The following is a 17461-nucleotide window of genomic DNA, read 5'->3' on the forward strand; positions in this document are numbered from 1 at the left end:
GTAGAGAGGGTGGGTGTAAGTAATAGTACTTACTATTAGGCGGGTGGCAACCATTAACACACTGAACGCGGCGGCATTTCAAATGAAGCGCCGCCCGCCAGCCAACCAGAGCTGGCGGACCGGCAGCCAATCAGGGAAGCGGCCGCAGCTGTCGCTCCTGATTGTCTGCCGCTGCAGCTTCCCTGATTGGCTGCCGGTCCGCCAGCTCTGATTGGCTGGCGGCCGGCGCTACATTTGAAGTGCCGCCGCGTTCAACTTGTTCATGGCTGCCGCCCGCCTAATATTTGTAAGTACTATTACTTACACACCCACCCTCCCACCGCCGAGCATGCGCAGTATAATCCCGTGAATCCCGGGATTGGATGCTCCAATCCCGGGATTCAAATCCCGGCATTTTTGGGCCCAAATCCCGGGATCCCGCCAATCCCGATCCCGGGATTGGCCTCCCTAACTGCGATGTGCACCCTTTTGCCAAGCTTTCTCTATCTCTGGCAGAGAAAGCTGAGCGGGTACCCAGCAGTGTGATCAGCTATGTGTGTCTGATGGACACACAAGCTGATCACTGGTTAAAAAAAATAACAAAAAAAGTAAAAAAAAAACAAAACCTACTCACCTGTCCAGGGAGCCGGTGTCCGCTGCTCCAGTGACCGCTGACGGGTGCCAGGTCCCCCATATGCTGCACTGTGACCCCGGTGCAGTAAAGTGACGCTGCAAAGTGGCAGCGCACTTTACAGCACCGGGGGTCACAGCGCAGAAGACGGAACCGGTGCCTGGTAGCCTCCTGATGCAGCGGACACCGGCTCCTGGACTGGTGAGTATAAAATCCGTGGTGAAGGGGCACTTTTGTGCACGGGGGTAGTTGCGACGGGGGGGGGGGGGGGGACGGCGGTGGAGGTAGCAATGGGCAGCGGCGTATGCGCAGCATGTCATCTGGGTATTTTTTACGAAAAAACACCCCAATGATACTGTGGAGAGGCATCGCAGGGACAGAGCTTGAGTACAAGCTCTGTCCCTGCAAGCGATAATTGATACATCCATGCGATGTACTCAATTATCACAGTGCAAGTTGTGTCGAGTTTATCACCTGTCATCCGCATCATCAGATGCGGATGCTGATAAATAAATCCCTAATATTTGGGTGGATTATAGTGTTTCTGTGCAGGGTAGATACTGGCTGCTTTTGCATGTAGTCCACAAATGTTAGACAGCTTTATTTTTACACTGCAATTTAAATTTCAGTTTGAATACACCCAACCCAAATCTAAATCTCTCTGCACGTTACATCTGCCCCACCTGCAGTGCAATGTGATTTTGCCCAGTTGTGTGCTTTTTTGCTTTGCTTACAAGCGTGAACCATGCCCATGAAGTATAGGTTGGTAACACAAAAAGGGTACAGGAAAATGTTAATTCGATAGTACTGGAACTTAATTTAGTGAGCTGTGTGAACAGTTAACCCAGAGTTTCCAAACCTCCACATTACAGTCCAGGTTTTAAGTATATCCATGCTTGAGCACAGGTGACTTAATTAGTACCTCAGTCAATTTGATTTAACGATCTTGACTCAAGCATGGCTATCCTTAAAACCTGTACTGTAATGGCCGAGTTTGGGAAACTCTGGGTTAAACTACCTTTCTGCACTGCTAGGACAGTGTTCATTGGAAGTGATCGCTGTGTCCTGCTCATGTTTCCAGTACAAGATGTACAATCGAACAGACGTGTACTCATTGATTTAATCCGTCTCAAGTTTTCCTAGCAAAGTTATTCAATCCATTCTATCAATTTGTATGCTGTGTCTGATAAAAGTACAAGGAAAATTGGTTAGTAAAGTTATTTTAGTTATGAAAGAAAATTTAGTAGGAAATGGAATGGAACTAACAATTATAAATTCCAAAGTGATTAAAACTTTATTTAAAAAGTGCAGAAGAGCCATTCATCTATCACCACTTTTAATTTAACTGGGTTAATGCCGAAGAAATCTGAGGTATCTGGGAATGGTGATTGTTAGCAATTTACCACTGAGTCAAATAAGTATGCACATGCACTGTTAGCCACATATGCACCTTTCAGCTTAAACAGAGGCGTAACTCTGGGAGGCAACGGAGTCATCTGCCGCCGGGCTCCTGCTCTGAAGGGGGCTCCTCTCCTCCCATTCTGTGACACCATTGAAATAAATTAATTGATAGCTGCCACTATCTTTTCAGTGGCCGACTTCCTCACTGGTTCTTGAACCTTACAAATCACAGCCTTTTTATTATACTGTAAATACAAATTTTAAAAAGTGTCATACCCAGGATTAGAACCCACAACCTATTACACTGGAAGCAGATGCCTTACTGATGAAGATATTTGCTCCTGTACAGGAAATATGAGAATTCTAACTATATGAAGATACTTCTCTGAAATTTACAAGTTACTTCATATAGGTAGAATTCTCATGCTTCCTATACAGGAGCAAATAGCTCCATCAGTAAAGTGTCTGCTGTCAGTGTAGCAGGTCATGGGTTCTAATCCTGAATATGACTGCTAAGATGTGTGTGATTTAAAATAGAAGACAATGAAATGTATATATACAGTATATCCATTTTTTTTGTGTATATATATATATATAAATATATATAAAAAATACACACACTTACATGCATATATTTATCTAAGTACGGGGGGGGGGGGGAGGGGGGGCACCATTATTTATCTTGCCTCCGGGCAACTGGGACGAACTTACGCTACTGAGCTTAAACATATAGGGGCCCATATATAAAAATTGTTAAGTAGAAAATAATGACATTACAATTTATATTCAATGATCCCATGTTAATATGCAGGGGCGTAGCCAGAACTTTATGGGCCCCATTGCAACATTTTGTAGGGGCCCTGTCCCAAAGCTTTTAGAGACTTCTCTGCAGCAGTTGTTAATTGTATGCCAGTTATAATAGTGCCCTAGTTCATTTTCTGAAACATAGTAGAGCCTTATTTAATGTTATGCCCCATAGTGGTGCCCTAGTTTTCTTTAGGTATCGTAGTAGTGCTTAAGTTCACCCTATGTCACATTTCAGAGCTGCCAGCTCCCCGTTCATATTGTGCCTCATTACAGTACCCCAGTTTATATTAGTAACTGAGGTTGAAAAGAGGCAATTTGCCCATCGTGTTCAACCTGTATTAAGTTGTGATGAATCTACATACCCGCTGAGTAATGTTTTATGACTAGTTAACTACTATAACTCATGTTACCCCCGGATTAACCATTTTGTTATTTTAAATATTATAACCTTGGATATAATTTTCATTCAGAAATGTACCCATTCCTTTTTTAAATCCATTTACAAATTCCGCCATTACCACCTTTCCTGGCAGGGAATTTCACATCCTAATTGCCCTATCAGTGAAGAACACTTTCCTTCGTCGCGTTCGGAACTTTCTCTCCTCCAGCCGCAGTGCCCACGTGTCCTAAACTGTGTTCTTTTAATAAATAATTCCTCTGATAACTCTTTGTAATGCCCCTTTACATATTTGAAGATATTAATAATATCCCCTCTTACAAGCCTCTTTTCTAGTGTATACATATTCAACGTATTAAGCCTTTCCTCATAATCCAGTCCCTCTAGGCCTTTAATCAATTTAGTAGCTCGCCTTTGAACCCTTTCGAGTTCACCGATATCTTTTTTATACAGTGGTGCCCAAAACACAATATTCCAGGTGCGGACGTACCAATGCTTTATACAGCGGCAGGATTACATCCGAGTCCCTTGACTCAATTCCCCGTTTTATGCACGCTAGCACCTTACTTGCCTTCTTTACTGCGCTTTGACATTGTGTATGGTTATTAAACTTATTATCAATGAGTACCCCCAAATCCTTTTCCAAATCTGTTTTACCTAGCCGTTCCCCATTTAGTATGTAGGCTGCAAGTTTGTTTTTAGTCCCGAAATGCATAACCTTGCATTTGTCCATATTGAACCTCATTTTCCATTTAGATGCCCAGTGTTCAAGTTTAGATAGATCATTCTGTAAGGACTCCACATCCAATTCCGAGTTAATTACCTTACACAGTTTAGTATCATCTGCAAAGATTGACACTGTGCTTTCCAGGCCTATTTCTAGGTCATTGATAAATATGTTGATCAGTAGTGGACCGAGTATGGACCCTTATGGTATACCGCTGACTACTGGGGACCAGGCTGAGTACTTCCCGTTGACCACTACTCGCTGTACCCTGCTATCCAACCAGTTGCTTATCCATGTGCAAATAGTTTTTCTTAGGCCAAGCTCCTTTAATTGGATGATCAGTCTCCTGTGAGGCACTGTACCGAATGCTTTTGCAAAATCTAGGAAGACTACATCCACTGCTTTTCCCTGATCGAGATTATTGCTCACTTCCTCATAGAAGCTCATTAAGTTAGTCTGACATGACCTGTCCCTCACAAACCCATGCTGGTTCTTGCTAATAATCCTAGTGGTCTGTAGATACTCCTGTATGCTGTCCCTTAGAACTCCTTCCAATATTTTCCCCACTATAGATGTCAAACTAACTGGTCTGTAGTTACCCGGAAGATTTTTGGATTCCTTTTTAAATAACGGAACTACCTCAGCTATACGCCAATCCTTCGGTACCATGCCTGATCTAATTGAACTATTGAAAATCAAGTATAGGGGTCGTGCTAGTTGTGAACTAAGCTCCATAAGAACCCTCAGGTGAAGTCCATCGGGACCAGGTGATTTATTAACCTTAATTTTGCTTAGTCTCTCTCGGATTACTTCTTCACTTAAACAAGTTTCTAACCATGGGTCTTTACTGTCACAATTGTTATGCTCTACTCCCACCAACAGTTCTTCTCTGGTGAATACTGATGAGAAAAAAATGTTCAGTATTTCCGCTTTTATTTCGTCATCATTTATCAATTCTCCAATTTCATCTTTTAATGGACCTATATTCTTATTTTTTAGCCTTTTACCATTTATGTATTTAAAAAAATTTTTAGGATTGGTTTTACTCACTGTAGCAATTTGCTTTTCATTTTCTATTTTAGCTGCTCTTATTGCATTTTTGGATTTCTTATTACATTCCTTGTAATACTTGTAGGACTCTTCCTTTCCATTAGATTTATATAACATAAAAAGGCCCTCCATTTCATTTTATACCACACTACAATGAGCAGGTCCAGGGGCATACCTAGATATATTGCAGGTCCCAATGAAAAAGTTTGGAAGGACCCCTACGTACAGTACCACCCAATGGTGAAAAATGAATGTAACACATGTAACTTTGGCAATGAAGAAGGGCCCCTCTCAGCTCTGGGGCCCATTACAGCTGCACTGCCTGCACCTATGGTAGCTACGCCCTTGTTAATATGTGTTTGTTTTTGACAAAGATATACTATACTCCTCATAACATTCCTAAAAATATGAGACGTGATGCATTTAATTTAATGTTGTAAGTTTAATTTTGAGCAAATGCCCCTAATTTCACTGCCTTGCACCCAGGGCTGTACCTAGGGTGGTGCGACATGTGTGGCTGCAGAGTACAGTGCAGGGATGGGCAACGGTATATCACAGCAACTCTTGGCTGAGATTGGTAGGCAGCAGGGTAGCTTGAGGGGGAGTGAGTGGAGCACTGAGCACAGAGTGACCCTATGGGATGCGTCTGTGACTGAGTGAGCACATAATGTGGGATGTGGAGAGGGAACAGGGGAACACAAGTTAATTAAACACCCACTGCTTCTGCCTCCAACTGTAACCCACTGCCTCTCCCTAGTCACCCAATGCCTCTCGGTATGCACCACGGTGGCAAGTTGTAAGGCCACAACCCTTTGCCATGAGAACACATCCCTTTTTGGAGTGTGCACTGTCCCTATTTAAATAACGTTTGGGGGTGCTTCATTGCTTTTTCTGGCACAGGGCGCCATAATGTCTTGTAATGGCTCTGGGGGTACACCCCTGTCATGCTCAGAATGCAGTGTAAACTACCCTCACTTATAGTGCATCCGGAAAGTATTCACAACACTTCACTTTTTCCACATTTTGTTACGTTACAGCCTTATTCCAAAATGGAATAAATTAAATTTTTCCCTCAAAATTCTACACACAATGCCCCATAATGACAACGTGAAAAAAGTTATTTTTAGATTTTTTCAAATTTATAAAAAACAAACTAAGAAATCACATGTACATAAGTATTCACAGCCTTTGCCATGAAGCTCAAAATTGTTCCACTGATCATCCTTGAGGTGTTCCTATAGCTTAATCGGAGTCCACCTGTGGTAAATTCAGTTGATTGGACATAATTTGGAAAGGCACACACCTGTCTATATAAGGTCCCTCACTTGACAGTGCATGTATGAGCATAAACCAAGCATAAAGTCAAAGGAATTGTCTGTAGACCTCCAAGACAGGATTGTCTCGAGGCACAAATCTGGGGAAGGGTACAGAAAAATATCTGCTGCTTTGAAGGTCCCAATGAACACAGTGGCCTCCATCATCCATAAATGGAAGAAGTTCGGAACCACCAGGACTCTTCCTAGATCTGGCCAGCCGTCTAAACTGACCGATCAGTGAAGAAGGGCTCTAGTGAGGGAGGTGACCAAGAACCCAATGATCACTCTGTCAGAACTACAGCATTCCTCTGTGGAGAGAGGAGAACCTTCCAGAAGGACAACCATCTCTGCAGCAATCCACCAATCAGGCTTATATGGTAGAGTGGCCACTCCTTAGTAAAAAGCACATGGCAGCCCGCCTGGAGTTTGCCAAAATGCACCTGAAGGACTCTCAGATCATGAGAAACAAAAATACTCTGGTTTTGATTTGACAAAGATTGAACTCTTTGGCGTGAAGGCCAGGCACCATGTTTGGGGGAAACCAGGCACTGCTCATCACCAGGCCAATACCATTCCTACAGTGAAGCATGGTGGTGACAGTATCATGCTGTGTGGATGTTTTTCAGCCACAGGAACTGGGAGACTTGTCAGGATAGAGGGAAATATGAATGCAGCAATGTACAGAGACACTCTGGATGAAAACCTGTTCCAGAGCGCTCTTGACCTCAGACTTGGCGATGGTTCATCTTTCAGCAGGACAGCAATCCTAAGCACACAGCCAAGATATCAAAGGAGTGGCTTTAGGACAACTCTGTGAATGTCTTTGAGTGGCCCAGCCAGAGCCCAGACTTGATTCCGATTGAACATCTCTGGAGAGATCTGAAAATGGCTGTGCACTGACGCTTTCTGTCCAACCTGATGAAGCTTGAGAGGTGCTGCAAAGAGGAATGTACAAAACTGTCTAAAGATACTGTAGGTGTGCCAAGCTTGTGGCATCATATTCAAAAAGACTTGAGGCTGTAGTTGCTGCCAAAGGTACATTAACAAAGTATTGAGCAAAGGCTGTGAATACTTATGCACATGTGATTTCTTAGTTTTTTATTTTTAATAAATTAGCAAAAATCTCCAAAAAAACTTTTTTATGTTGTCATTATGGGGTATTGTGTGTAGAATTTTGAGGGAATTTTTTTTGGAATAAGGCTGTAACATAACAAAATGTGGAAAAAGTGAAGCGCTGTGAATACTTTCCGGATGCAGTCTACAAAGACTTAAACCAACACTCCCCTCCCTGTATATTTGACCATCTCTCTCTCTCTACACCCCCTACCTCCCACTGCTTCCCAACCAGTGCCTCCTCTCTACTTGGTCACTTACTCTCATACTCACCTCCAAGATTCCTCTTGAGGTGCCCACATCCTATGGACCATGTTTCCTTGCCCACTCAGACTCTCAACTTGCTCCCTCACTCCAGCTTTAAACGTGCCATTTTATTAAAGCATACCAGCCCTTCTAATAGAACAATACTGTTCACCTCACCCCTCCATAGGGAAACACAGAGGAGGGTTCCTGGTTGCCCGTAAACCCCCTTCCCATTGCCCAGCAGCCCAAATTATTATCACAATAGCTTATAATCAGTGATGAGCAGGTTCGGTTCCTCGGGATCCGAACCCCCCCGAACTTCACCCATTTTACACGGTTCGAGGCAGCCTCGGATCTTCCCTCCTTGCTCAGTTAACCCGAGCGCGCCCGAACGTCATCATCCCGCTGTCGGATTCTCGCGAGATTCGGATTCTATATAAGGAGCCGCGCGTCACCGCGATTTTCACTCGTGCTTTGGAGATGATAGCGAGAGGACGTGGCTGCGTTCCCTCAGTTTCTGTGTTCAGTGTGCTGCAAATATCTGCTCAGTGTGCTGCAAATATCTGTGCTCAGTGTGCTTGCAAATATCTGTGCTCAGTGTGCTGAAAATATCTACGTTCTCTGCCTGAAAAACGCTCCATATCTGTGCTGCATTGTAGTATATAGTAGGAGGACAGTGCAGAATGTTGCTGTGACCACCAGTATATATAGCAGTACAGTACAGTAGTCCACTGCTCTACCTCTGTGTCGTCAAGTATACTATGCATCCATACCTGTGCTGCATTTTAGTTGTGCGCAGTATATAGTAGGAGGGGACAGTGCAGAATGTTGCTGTGACCACCAGTATATATATAGCAGTACAGTACAGTAGTCCACTGCTCTACCTCTGTGTCATCAAGTATACTATGCATCCATACCTGTGCTGCATTTTAGTTGTGCGCAGTATATAGTAGGAGGGGACAGTGCAGAATGTTGCTGTGACCACCAGTATATATATATAGCAGTACAGTACAGTAGTCCACTGCTCTACCTCTGTGTCGTCAAGTATACTATGCATCCATACCTGTTCTGCATTTTAGTTGTGCGCAGTATATAGTAGGAGGGGACAGTGCAGAATGTTGCTGTGACCACCAGTATATATATAGCAGTACGGTATAGTAGTCCACTGCTCTACCTCTGTGTCTTCAAGTATACTATGCATCCATATCTGTGCTGCATTTTAGTTGTGCGCAGTATATAGTAGGAGGGGACAGTGCAGAATGTTGCTGTGACCACCAGTATATATATATATATATAGCAGTACGGTACAGTAGTCCACTGCTCTACCTCTGTGTCGTCAAGTATACTATGCATCCATACCTGTGCTGCATTTTAATTGTGCTCAGTATATAGTAGGAGGGGACAGTGCGGAATGTTGCTGTGACCACCAATATATATATAGCAGTACGGTACAGTAGTCCATTGCTCTACCTCTGTGTCATCAAGTATACTACAAAAGTTCAGTAAAATGACCAAAAAAGCGTCTGATGAGAAGCGTAAACTTGCCAATATGCCATTTACGACACGGAGTGGCAAGGAACGGCTGAGGCTCTGGCCTATGTTCATGGCTAGTGGTTCAGATTCACATGAGGATGGAAGCACTCATCCTCTCGCTAGAAAACTGCAGTGCCACTCCTAGATGGGCCAGGTGTTTGTGTCAGCCACTTGGGTCGCTTAGCTTAGCCACACAGCTACCTCATTGCACCTCTTTATTTCTTTGCATCATGTGCTGTTTGGGGACTATTTTTTAAATCTGCCATCCTGTCTGACACCGCAGTGCCACTCCTAGATGGGCCAGGTGTTTGTGTCGGCCACTTGGGTCGCTTAGCATAGCCATCCAGCGACCTTGGTGCAAATTTTAGGACTAAAAATAATATTGTGAGGTGTGAGGTGTTCAGAATAGACTGGAAATGAGTGGAAATTATGGTTATTGAGGTTAATAATACTATGGGATCAAAATGACCCCCAAATTCTATGATTTAAGCTGTTTTTGAGGGGTTTTTCTAAAAAAACACCCGAATCAAAAACACACCCGAATCCGACAAAAAAATTTCAGGGAGGTTTTGCCAAAACGCGTCCGAATCCAAAACACGCCCGTGGAACCGAATCCAAAACCAAAACACAAAACCCGAAAAATTTCCGGTGCACATCACTACTTATAATACGATACGCCACAACATGCAGTTTATGTGACAAAACGGTGCTGCTGCACATGCCCAGTGGTAGCAGCTACTTATACCAAGATTGCTGTATGTGTGGATCTAAGCGCATTAGCTGCCAGGAAGAAGAGACAGGTGCCTTACCATAAGGTGGGATAATGTATACTTAGAAAGTACAGTTCTGTCTCTATTAGTCCTATTATGTTTATGTATTTTTTATTTTAGAATGTTTAAACTTTTACTAACCAATTATTTATATTAGCTAAACAAGTTTGATACACTCTATACTATAGAGCATCTATAGTGTTAATTATTAATATTGTATTCCATACACTATCCAGTGTTTAAAAAGATCAATGGGTACATATTCTGTATGTCCAGGGTTGGTACTAAGGTGGTCATTCCGAGTTGATCGCTAGCTGCATTCGTTCGCTGTGCAGTGATGAGGCAAAAAAAACGGCACTTCTGCGCATGCTTATGCGGCGCAATGCGCACACGCGACGTACTATTACAACGAACGATGTAGTTTCACACAAGGTCTAGCGAAGCTTTTCAGTCGCACTGCTGGCCGCAGAGTGATTGACATGAAGTGGGTATTTCTGGGTGTCAACTGACCATTTTCAGGGAGTGTTTGAAAAAACGCAGGCATGCCAGGAAAAACGCAGGTGTGGCTGGGCGAACGCAGGGTGTGTTTGTGACGTCAAAACAGTAACTGAACAGTCTGAAGTCATCGCAAACGCTGAGTAGGTTTTGAGCTACTTTAAAACTGCACAAAAAAACCTTGTAGCAGCTCTGCGATCCTTTCGTTCGCACTTCTGCTAAGCTAAAATACACTCCCAGTGGGAGGCGGCATAGCGTTTGCACGGCTGCTAAAAACAGCTAGCGAGCGAACAACTCGGAATGACCACCTAGGTTCTTCTACTGCTTCCCCAGAATTGCATCAATGTTCTGCAGAGTGGGAGATTGAGGATTGCATTTGGAAATCTCCTTCTATATATATGTTTCCCTTCCATCTGTGCATCCCTTGTCTCTGGTATGTAAGCTCTTGCAGACAGTTTACATGTTGTCTTGCCCATGTGACTTACACTGTGTGGGCAAGACACATTGTCAGCAGGGCTGGATTAAGCTCTCAGAGGTCCCGGGGAACTCCCTTCCCTCCTGCCAGCAACAACCCTCGGCTGCAACCGCTTCACGTCTCCCCCCTCCACCCGAACCATGCATGCAACCCCAGACCTCTCCCCACCCAGCATCATTGCACACACACACAGCTCTGAAATGCAGCTTGGCAATGTCCATGCCACACCTCCCAAAAGTGCAGCCGGCAAAAATATCCAAGCCCCATGCTCAGGGGGGAGAGAAGACCCTAGGCCATTGGGGAGGGCAGGAGGGCCATCGGGGAGGGGTGATGTAGCTGCATGTGGCAATGCGGCTACATCACCCAGCAGCAGGGCGACTGATTTAGGCATTCGCCAGCCTCCACTACTGCTAGGAGAGCTGCTGCTGGTGGCGGATGCTGGGAGGGGTTACAGTAGAAGCAGAGTAGCTCCAGCTGGGGACCCCCTTAAACAGTTGGACCAAGGGTTACTTACCCCCTTTATTGTGCAGAATGAACAATGCATGGTTCTGATAATTATTTTTATCTCCCCATTATGTGTCATCTCTTCCAGGTTTTGCTATACTGCCCAATGTAATTATAGTAACATAACATTTGAGAGCAGAAAAAAACCACTTGGACCATCTAGTTTGCCCATGTGCACACACTTACACACTAGGGATAATTATTTAATGGGTGCCAATTAACCTATCAGTATATTTTTGGATTATGGGAGGAAACTGGAGTGCCCGAAGGAAACACACGGGGAGATGCCTGCCTCAGATGGTTCCTTCATGAGCAGGATCTACTACATGTTCATCTATTCATACTACTACTGTTAAAGACTGAGTATAATGTTACAGATTGAGTACCTGGAACTCTGCTGATTATGTGACAACTAGGGAGTTCCAGTACTCATGAGTGAAGCTGCGGCCAGTATGAATTACCAAAGCAACTCATGCTCTACCCCTGACTCCGTTATCCCTCTTAGTGGTCGGATGGTGCCTACGGTGCTAAAGTTCTTGTGCCCACTTCAGACGCGTTTGAATGGGTGAATTAGGTCCGACCAAACTCCAATGCCCCCCGGTCTTATAAAGTGACAAGGCACCTCCCGAGACTGCGAGTGAGTAAGGGGGAACCTAACTCACCCTGCAACATCTATGCACGAGTGATAATGAGACCAACAATGGTTTTAGATGTTATAAGCAAATAAAACAGTGAGAGCAACAATGCTCAGGAATGTTAAAGATATAAATATAAATAAAGAACTGTTAGCGTGGATACTCCACGAAAACCTGAACACCGGCTGGAAAGATCTGGACAAGAATCGAAGAGTCAAAGTCTCCAGGTCACAGCACAACAGAAAAGTTAAAAACGATGCGGCCTCTGACGCAGAATGTGGCAGAGCTGCAGACTCACGATACCACAAGGGAATGACACAGGGGAGTTCCAAAGACAGAGCTGGAAAACGAACAGGACTCTTGACTGGACACGATCCGAACAGGAACCAGGAACAGGGCACCAGGAGTTCAGACTGGAACCAGGAATTACAGACAAGGACCAGTAACAGCGGACCAGGAACAGGTTTGCAGGTACAATAATCTACTTATATCACCAGCTCTGGATGCAGGGCAAGCTGAGTAATAAAGGAAGCACACCCCAATCAGGATAGCTGGAAGCCAGGCACAAGGTAATGGCCTAATTACTAGCAGGTGACACTACACGTACAAGAGACAGACTGCAGAACACAGACTCACCACATAATGACCTAATTACCTGACAGGTGAGACTGAACACATAGGAAACAGGCTGCAGTTTCACAGACTCACCACAGGCGGTCAACAACAGTACTCTAAACAAGTACGTGAGAAATCCTGGCATGCAAACAGAAATATAACATAAAATACATGCGCATAATGCAAACAGGAATGAGCCACTGCCGTGTCTCATAACAGTACCCCCCCCCTCCCGCTTGAGGGGTCAAAGGACCCCAAAATCCAGGTTATCCAAAACAAGGGATCCATAAACAAAAACTAGACATGCTGGTACACCAGACAATGGCAGGAAGACAGAAACAAGCTATTAAACAAACAAGGCAGGGGTCAGCAATTATTTATTTTTCTTTTTCTTCTTTTTTTACATGGCTCTAAAGTTCTGACTATGGTAATTCCCCAAACATTGTCTGAACTGATGGTACCTTCTAGCAAGGCTGGGTTCAATCCTGAGATTATTTTTTTTACCGTGGGGGCTGAACTTTCGGAAGAAGTATTGCAAGCAGAAGAGAAGAAGGCACTTCCTACTGTCAAGGCTATGGCCTGAGGATTTCAGGCTGCTTCTGCAGACAGCGAAGGATTCTCAGCATACAAGACAGGTGACTTAGAGAAACCTGAAGCCATCTCTTTGGGACCATATTTCTTAATTACAGCATCACTGAATGCCTGGACATCCTCAAGAAAGGGATCTTCGGTTTTAATTAAATTGGACGCCCATTCAAAAGGCTCCCCTATAAAGTAATAAATCAGATAGAGCACAACCTTCTCCGAAGTGATGCCCAAAGATGGTCTAGACAGCATAATGGTGACACAGTGTTTGGTGAGTGCATGAAATTGGACTAAGTCCCCGTCAAAGACTATAGATGTTGAGATATCATATAAAGAGTCAGGAACTGCTTCATTCCCATCTGCCTGGCTGGAGTGTATTTATGGAACAAGGTCACTACCGACCTTACTAGAGGCTGAGAATTTTCGAACCCCATCAGGGGCTGCACACTCGGAGCCCTCTCCTGGGGCTGGACACTCGGAGCCCCCGCCTGGTCAGTGGTCTTCGGAACCCCCTCTGGGGTAGTGGCCTTGTGAACCCCCTCTGGAGTCAGCACGTCGGACTCTCTCGCTGGGACCGGATCATCGGACTCTCTCACTGGGACCGGATCGTCGGACTCTCACGCTGGGACCGGATCATCAGGCTCTCTCGCTGGGACCGGATCGTCAGACTCTCTTGCTGGGACCGGATCATCAGACTTTTTCACAGAGGCCGGAACATCGGACTCTCTCGCTGAGGCCGGAACATCTGACTTTTTCACAGAGGCCGGAACATTGGACTTTTTCACAGAGGCCGGACTATCAGACTTTTTCACAGAGGCCAGACCGACTTTTTCACAGAGGCCGGACCATAGGACTCCCTCTCTTGGGGCCGGACCATAGGACTCCCTCTCTGGGGGACGGACCATCGGACTCCCTCTCTGGGGGACGGACCATCGGACTCCCTCTCTGGGGGACGGACCATCGGACTCCCTCTCTGGGGGACGGACCATCGGACTCCCTCTCTGGGGGATGGAGCATCGGACTCCCTCTCTGGGGGCCGGACCATCGGACTCCCTCTCTGGGGGCCGGACCATCGGACACCCTCTCTGGGGCCAGACCATCGGACACCCTCTCTAGGATTATGGCCTCTGAGACCCCTACTGGGGCTAAGCCACTTGAGACCCCTCCAGGGGAAACGGCTTCTAGAACCCCTCCTGAGGCTGTGCCTTTCGAGACACCACCTGGGGATACTGCTTCAAAGATCCCTTCTGGGGTTGTGCTTCTCGAAATCCCTCCTGGAGCTATGAGTTTAGATACCCTTTCTGGGATTGTGCCTTTCAAGTCCCTACACGGGGTAACAGCTTCTGAGACCCCTTCAGGGATTGACACCTGAGCCATTATATCCAATGCCCCTCTTGGACCCTGAACATCGGGCACCGCTCCTGGACCCTGAGCATTGGGCACCGCTCCTAGACCCTGAGATTCCCCTACTGGGGTTTGCAACTCTGTATTTAACAGGAAATGCAAAAGAGAGAAACATTCTCCTTTGATTCCTGAATCTATAATGGGGCTCCCTAGCCCAAGGACCCCAATTATAGGACAGAGTGCTTTTTTTGTGTGGGTTTCGTGACAAGTACCTCTGCCACAGTAGAGACAGGAGTAGGTCTTGAATCCTGAGTCAACTTGGCCAGAGGGCAGGACTTGTCACCACATTTTTGGCTTGCGCAACTCACAGGTCTGCAGATAGTGGCCTGAACCCCCACAATATAGGCATAAATTCAAGTTTATGCAACGCTGATGCTCCTCTTCTGAGAGCCTGGGCCGGAAGAAACTTTTAAACCTTTTCTCTCCAACCAAATCTGAGGATTCTCTTGTCACAATATTGTGAGCAAGAGTGTCTTTAGAGATAGATGAACTCTCAATAAATTCAGGCATGATAAGAAAAATTTTGGTCAGAAGATGTTGCAGTTGCTTTAAGGATTGCTGCAAAACTTCCAGCCGCTCTGGATTCAAGGCACTGAAAGCAGAGTTCAGAGCTGAGAGAGATGCCTGCAGGGCTTGCACAGTAGGCACAGGAGGATTTCAGGCTAGACAGACAAGACTGGACTATACAAGGCTGAATTCTGAAGTAGACAAGACAAAGCTGGACTGGATTCTGAACTAGACAAGACAAGACTGGACTGGATTCTGATGTGGACACTGGACTGAACTGGACACTGGATTCATCCTAAAAAGAAAAAAATACTCCATTTAGCTTTGTTTTTTTGTTGTATGGCTGGTGATACTGTTACAGACTGAGTACAGTGTTACAGATTGAGTACCTGGAATTCTGCTGAATATGTGACAACTAGGGAGTTCCAGTAGTCATGAGTGAAGCTGCGGCCAGTATGAATGACCAAAGCAACTCGTGCTCTACCCCTGACTCCGTTACCCCTCTTAGTCGTCGGATGGTGCCTGAAGTGCTAAAGTTCTTGTGCCCACGGCAGCCGCATTTGAATGAGCAAATTAGGTCCGCCCAAACTCCGATGCCCCCCCGGTCTTATAAAGTGACAAGGCACCTCCCGAGAATGCGAGTGAGTAAGGGGGAACCTAACTAACCCTGCAACATCAATGCACGAGTGATAATGAGGCCAACAATGGTTTTAGATGTTATAAGCAAATAAAAAGTGAGAGCAACAATGCTCAGGGATGTTAAAGATATAAATATAAATAAAGAACTGTTAGCGTGGATACTCCACGAAAACCTGAACATCGGCTGGCAAGATATGATCAAGAATCGATCAGTCAAAGTCTCCAGGTCACAGCACAACAGAAAGGTAATAATGATGCGGCCTCTGATGCAGAATGCGGCAGAGCTGCAGACCCATGATACCACAAGGGAACGACACAGGGGAGTTCCAAGGACTGGCCGACAGAGCTGGAAACTGAACTGGACACGATCCGAACAGGAACCAGGACTAGGGCACCAGGAGTTCAGACTGGAACCAGGAATTACAGACAAGGACCAGGAACAGCTGATTGGGACCAGGAACAGGTTTGCAGGAAGCTATCCAGGAACATACAGGTACAATAGACTACTTCTATCACCAGCTCTGGATGCAGGGCAAGCTGAGTAATAAAGGAAGCACACCCCAATCAGGATAGCTGGAAGCCAGGCACAAGTTAATGGCCTAATTACTGGCAGGTGACACTACACGTACAAGAGACAGACTGCAGTACACAGACTCACCTCATAATGACCTGATTACCTGACAGGTGAGGCTGAACACATAGGAAACAGGCTGCAATTTCACAGACTCACCACAGGTGGCCAACAACAGTACTCTAAACAAGTACATGAGAAATCCTGGCCTGCAAACAGAAATATAACATAAAATAAATGAGCAAAATGTAAACAGGAATGAGCCACTGCCGTGGCTCATAACAACTACACTCATCTCAGCTTTGGTTCCCGTGTATGGCTTATCTCCCACAGTGTAATCCTTTGTATTGCGCCAAACAACATGGCTGCCTCACCTGGTACACTTGTGAATGGGCTGAAAAACACATGGAGCTGATGCTATGTTGGGACACTACCCTAAGTGTTAGGATGCTGCAACCACCTCATTCTGTGTCATCTCTTCTAGGTGTAACGTACCCACACAGAGTAATCCTACGTAGTGCACCCAAGATGGCTGCATCACCTGGTACTTTTTATGGGTGGAATGGATGACCTTTGAAATTTATTACCCAAAATGATTGCTCCAACCCTACATTAGCTTACTCTTTAAGTTTTCCCTTCATTATTGTTCTGTGTGGTTGTTCGATTTGCTGTAAAATGAAATCCTTTGTACAATGTGCTATGTTTTTTGATGTATGTAAAGTGCCTTGAGTCTCATGGGAGAATGAGCACTTTATAAATAACATTATCGATATTATTATTATTATTATTATTCTCCTCATTATCATTCTCATTATTATAAAAACTTCACACAGTTAGGGCCATGGTGAAAATCAAAGCTATGACCTCAGTGCTGTGAGGCAGTAATGCTAATCATTACACCAACCATACTGCCCAAATCCTATGTAGTGTGCTTACAGTGGTTGCTGCACTTGGATCCTTCGATAAATAATGCTTGCAACAGATTACACAAAATGGCTGTCACGCCTTTGTTTAATATTCATGTTTTCTGTATTTTATGAAAAGGTAAACCTTTTATGCTC

The sequence above is a fragment of the Pseudophryne corroboree genome, chromosome 5 (genome assembly GCF_028390025.1).
Source record: "Pseudophryne corroboree isolate aPseCor3 chromosome 5, aPseCor3.hap2, whole genome shotgun sequence".
NCBI lineage: Eukaryota > Metazoa > Chordata > Amphibia > Anura > Myobatrachidae > Pseudophryne > Pseudophryne corroboree.